Here is a 6,000-nt window from a genome sequence, read left to right as displayed (position 1 = left end):
TCATTTTACAGAGAAGGAAACAGGAAAACAGAGTTAAATGATTTACCCAGGGTCACCTTGCTAATGTCTGAGATCCTTTTTGACTTCAGGCCTGGTACTCTATTTACTGTTCCACCTAGCTGACTTCCTCAATCCTTCTTAATTCCAAAGCCTTCCCTTCATGAATATTTTCTATTTAACTTGTATATAATTTGTTTTTTTATATATTTGTTTGCATGTGTCTCCTCCATTGGATTGTAAGCTCCTTAAGGGTAGGGGCTTTCTTTTTCCTCTTTTTTTTGTATCTTCCTTCAATGGTTCTTTGAAGTTAATTTGAGAATTAATAATACTCAGAATAATTTAGTTATTCACAGTTATTCTTCAAACAACATTGCTGTTACTGTATTAAATGTTCTCTTTGTTCTTCTCTTTTAATTCTTCACTATTTCATGTAAGATTTTTCATGTTTTTCTAAAATCCACCTGCTCATCCTTTCTTATAGCACAATTTTAGTTTATCACAATTATATACCACAACTTTTTTTAGCCTATCTCCAATTGATGGGCATCACTCAATTTTCAGTTCTAGGTCACCACAAAGAGAGCTACTATAAATATTTTAGAACATAAAGGTTTTTTCCTTTTACCTTGGTACCCCCTAAATAGCGCAATTGCTTTGTCAAAGAGCATAACTCTTTGGGCATAATTACAGATTGTTCTCCAAAAAGATTGGATTAATTCACAGTTCTACCAACAGTGAATGTGCCCCAATGTTTCCACATTCTCTATAACATTTGTCATTTTCCCATATTATCATTTTAGCCAATCTAATAGTTATGAGATGATATCTCAAGGCTATTCTAATTTATGTTTTCTAATAAAGTATGAGTATTTGTTGCAAATAACTATAGGTAGTTTGATTTCTTTATCAAAAAGTCTGTTTATTTCCTTTCACCATTCACCAATTGGGAAATGACTCAACTAATAAATTTGACAGAATTCTCTACATAGATGGTATATGAAACATTTACCCAGGAAATTGGGTATGAATCCCTCCCCCATTTTGTGCTTTCCTTTCCATCTTGGCTAAATTGGTTTTATTTGTATAAAATATTTTTAATCTAGGATCTTATTACTTCTGGCCTAGTCAGATTCCTAACTGGTATAGAGACTGTAAAAAGTTTCTCCCTTCTCCAGTCTTGTTCCCACATAATTGCCAAAAAGAAATTTCTTTTGGCATAGGTTTAACTGTCACCACCCAGTCAAAAATAGCTCCTTATTGCCTCTAGGATAAAATAAACTCTACAGTTTGACATCTTAAATCCTCCACAATCTAATTATTTACTTTTCCAAATTTATCTCAGTCAATTAATCAAACAATTGGCATTTACTCCTCCAGGAGTGATGGGTTAGAGAATGAAAGAAAGGTTAAAAAAAGGTTCTTCACTGGAGGAAATCATAAAGTGGCAATATACAAATGACCATAAACATGAATATTATGTACAGTATAAATGGAAGGTAACCTCAGATGGAAAGTACTGGGGAAGGAAAAGGAATAGTGAAAGAGGGTAAAATAAGAAAAGGTCTCTGACAGATTGTAGAGCTTGAGCTGTGTATTGAAGGAGTCTAGAAAAGCTAGGAGGCAGAAGTAAGAGGGGAACAACAATCAGAATGTGGGAACAGTCAGTGAAAAGGGACAGAATTGGGTGGTGGAATATGGTATTTTGGGGGGAATAGCAAGCATACCCAATCCCCTAACAAACATTATCTCACTTTTATCCACTTCACATACTCTGCATATCTGCTGAACTGAATTACTCACTCTTAGAATTCACTGTTTTATCTCTTAACTTCCTTTATTCTTCCAATCCCCCACCTACCATTCACTCCCAAGGCCTTCAAAGCAATTCTATTTAATTCTACTTTGATAGAATCTGTATTTTTCCTTTTGGTTCATCTCAGGGGTCATGAAGTCCAACATGACTGGAGTGACTGAGTAATGAAAAACAAGGATTTATCATTCCATCTGGTCTGTAAAAAACACAGGAGAGATTTTGTCAGATGAATTGTGTGTGCATAATAGTAGGCATTAACTCTGCTCCAGGTGAAGTATCCCTCTGCCATTCCTTGAAAAAAAAGTTGTGAATCTGGTATGACCTGTTCTTCATGAAGCCCTAATGACTCTTTGTGATTATTGTTTTCTATTCTAGATATTAACTAATCCCATTCACAGTATGTTCTAGGAATTTTCCAGATGACAAGTAAGAAAACTAGGTTTCCTAATTCCCCCTAACCCCAAGAGCTACCTCCTGATGATGCCCATATCATGAACTGGCCCTTGTTTTAGTGTCATTAAAAGTTATGACACTATTGTTTCTATAAAATGCTGGAACATTCTGAAATCTAAGATGGGAGAGAGTCTAGGAGAGAATCAGTTCCTAACAAGAATGAGCGAAAAGGGTTTCCTTTGGTTGAACTGGCAAAGGTCTAAATGTCCACTGGACTCAGGAAGGTCTAATTCTATGGGAGGCTTGACATCCCCCTGACCTCATATTAAAAAAAAATATTTAAGGCAATGGGGTTAAGTCACTTGCCCAAGGTCACACAGCTAGGCAATTATTATGTCTGAGGCTGGATTTGAACTCAGGTAGTCCTGACTCCAGGGTCGGTGCTCTATCCACTGTGCCACCTAGTTGCCCCCCCCTTGACTCTCTTTTAATCCACAAACCTGAACACCAGTACTTAGCACTGTGTTTGATCTATAGTAGGCACTTAATTTATTGATTGACTCACTGATTCTTATTGCAAGAAAATCTTTGAAATGGAAAAACTCACAAAAATTAGAAGGGGCTCTGAGACCAGCTAACCCAAAAGGTCATCCAGGCTCCAGAGACAAACATTTGTTGGCATATTGTAAAGGGGCTCCTAGTTGGCAGTAGATCTCAGGTCCCTTCAAACTTTGACATTTTATGATTGTGATACATTCTTCAACAAACTCTCTTTCCTGTTTCTTTCTATACTTTCCCCAAACACAGGACCCCTCATGCTTTCTTCCCTCTGCTCCCAGTGTCCTCTCTCTCCATTTTCCTATGTGGAACTCATGTTGAAAGTTCAACTCAGATATCATCACCTCAATACCTTGATCTGGGCTTTGACCTTCCCAGGGCTTCACAGCTGACCTGGTCCTGTATTTTGTCCTTCTCATGTCACCCTGTCCACTACAGCAACCTGGACTTCTCTCTTTCCCATCCCAGTTCCAGGAGAGGATCAGTGTCCGTATCTCCCAGAGAACCTGGCTCAGTGCTCCACATCAAACAGTGATTTGGTATTGTTAAGACTCTGTTTGAAGGACAGAAGGGAGTTCAGTTTGACTAAGGTCTCTGGAGGAAGTAGAATGAAATAATAGTAGAAAGAAATTCAATTTTGATTTAATTGCTGACAAGGCCGGATAGCTCCAGTTCAGTCACATGTGCTTTTATCCATAGTGTTTGCAAAGATTTTCTCATCTTTATTTCCTGGAAGAAAGATACCTAGGACAAGGCTTTATCTGCAGCAAGTGTTCAAGAAATAAATCATGAGTGAAAGATTCTCTCTCCTTGTTTTTCTACTGCTAGACCAAATGTAAAACTCAAGGGGAGGAGGGAGGGAGGAAGGAAAGAAAAATAAGAGGAAAGGAAGGGAGCCCAGCAGAGGATGTGGGTGTTGATCTGCTGACTCTGGCACCTGGGCCAGCAGCAAGTCAGACAGGGCAAGCTTGGACGGAAGGCTGAAAACAATAGTTCTCTCATTTACTTTGGATTTTCATCTTTGCTGAAAATGGGGTAAGAAAAAGCAGCATGAGGGAGAAACCAAGTAGTTTCCTTTTCAGTTGAGTTAGAAAACAGCTCCCAGAATCTCTCTTTGACTTAAACTTAAGCCCTTAGGGAGGAAGATATATCAGCCCTACCCCATAGGCACAAACTGGTGGTGTGATAGAGCAGTTTGCCAAGGTAAGTTGCTCCAGGGCGCAAAGCTGGGAGCAGAGGGATCTGGTGTGAGAGGACTTTAGGAAAAAGCTTGGGAAAGAACCAGCTGGGTGCCTGTAGCCTGCACAACCCCTCTGGAGCATTAAAAAGTGAGCCAGAATCCAAGAGCTGACTTCTTTTCCCCACTCCCTCTGCTTCCTCTTCTTAGGTGTGCCAAGGGATCTAAAAAAGCTGACTAACCAGGTTGGTGGGTTTCCCTAGCACAGACTATTCTGAAAGAAGACAGGCAGAGTCAATCTGACCTTGACCTTAGGACTTTAGAGAGCTGTTTCCCAAGACTACCCCATGCCCTGTCCCTTCTCCAACCCTGTTACCTCTTCTAGTAGAGGGTTTGGACTTTACTCAAATCAGCCCTTTCCCCCAAACAGGAAGAAGATGGTGGGTTTAGCCTTGGCCTCTTCCTCCAGACTTGTGTCTGGGGGGAAACCAGAATCCCCTGATTGTATCTCCTGGGAAATAAGACCTGAGAAGGCTCTACTGCATGAATCAGGTCTGTTGGCCTAGAGATCCTGAGATATTTAAGAACTAGGGCCCCCTAAAATAGAATCCAAGATGAAACCTCCCCTATATTAAAATCTATTGTTATAAGACTCAGGTTAAGCAGAAGACATTTTTGATTTTCCCTAGTTCTGGGATACCCCAGCTGTTCCCCAACAGAATAGTGATCCAGAAATTTCTGTTTGTCTTATGAGCCTCAGACTAAATTTAGTGTACTTGGGATCCCGGGATCTCAGCTCCTCAGGGATTTGTCCCAGTCTCTGACTTCACAGGTTTCTTTTCCTTGCCAAGACTATTCAGTTCCTTTCTTTTCTCTTTCTACAGCTTTCCCTTGCTTACTTAATTCTATTATCATTTTCTCCTCATCACCTGGCTCCTTCCCAGCTCTCTCTACAAACATATTCAGGGCTTGTACCGCCTTTTAAAAAAAAAACTTTATTTGACCCTAAAGTACTATCTTTTGCAAAGGTTTTTAACTTGTCATCTATGGATAGATTTCAAAGGGTTGATGAAATTGTATTAGCAAAAAAAAATTGCATTTTCATATTAAATTATATTTGGTTTCCTTTGCAATTTTAGATATTTTATTTTATTTTATTCATTTAAAAACATTAGTATAACTAGGGATTCAAAAGCTTTGTTAGGCTGCCTAAAGTGTCTATGACATAAAAAAAGTTAAGAACTTTTGCCTTAAACCTTTCTCCTCTGTAGACAGGGAAATGACACAGTGGATAGAACTCTGAACCTGAAATAAAGAAGACCTATGTTCAAATCAGACCTCAGAAAATTACCGACTCTGTGACTTTGTTCAAGTCACTTCATCACTGCCTTCCTCAATTGCTTATTTGTCAGAAAGGGGAATAAGATCCCTTACCTCACAGAGTTATTATGGAGATCAAATGAGATAGTAATCTGAAAGCACCAGACACAGTACCTTACACATAATAAGAGCTATATAAAATGTTGGTTACTCCTCAGTCCCTTGTAGTGCCATGAAATCTGAAGGAGCAGAGAACACAAAGAATGGGGGAAGGAAAGGTGGTGACCACAGAGTGGTCAAGAAGGAGGAGAAAAGAGAAAGTCATCAGAGTGAGCAAATTAAGTGACTGTTGGTTCTTAAAGGGGGAGGTTTCCATTTAGGAGGAGTAGAAATGCCAGATTGCAAGGGGTTGAGGAGTGGAAGGTGAAGAAGTAGAGGCAACAGCTACAGAAAGCTTTTCTATATTTAGCTGAGGAAGAAGAGATAAGTAATAATAATGATGATGATAGCTAAAATTTATATCCTGTAGAGATATATATATATAAATTATAATATATGATATGATATAATTATAATATAATATGTATTCTCTATTGAATAAACTTCACTGACTCCCTAGCACTTCTAGGATCAGATACAAGATGCTCTGCTTGACATGTAAAGTCCTTCATAACCTAGCTCTCTTCTGTCTTTCTCTGTTTATTATACTTTACTTCCTGACCTGTTCTCACTGATGTCT

Source organism: Macrotis lagotis, chromosome X, assembly GCF_037893015.1.
Source record: "Macrotis lagotis isolate mMagLag1 chromosome X, bilby.v1.9.chrom.fasta, whole genome shotgun sequence".
Classification (NCBI taxonomy): domain Eukaryota; kingdom Metazoa; phylum Chordata; class Mammalia; order Peramelemorphia; family Peramelidae; genus Macrotis; species Macrotis lagotis.
Note: the sequence above shows the minus strand (reverse complement) of the source record.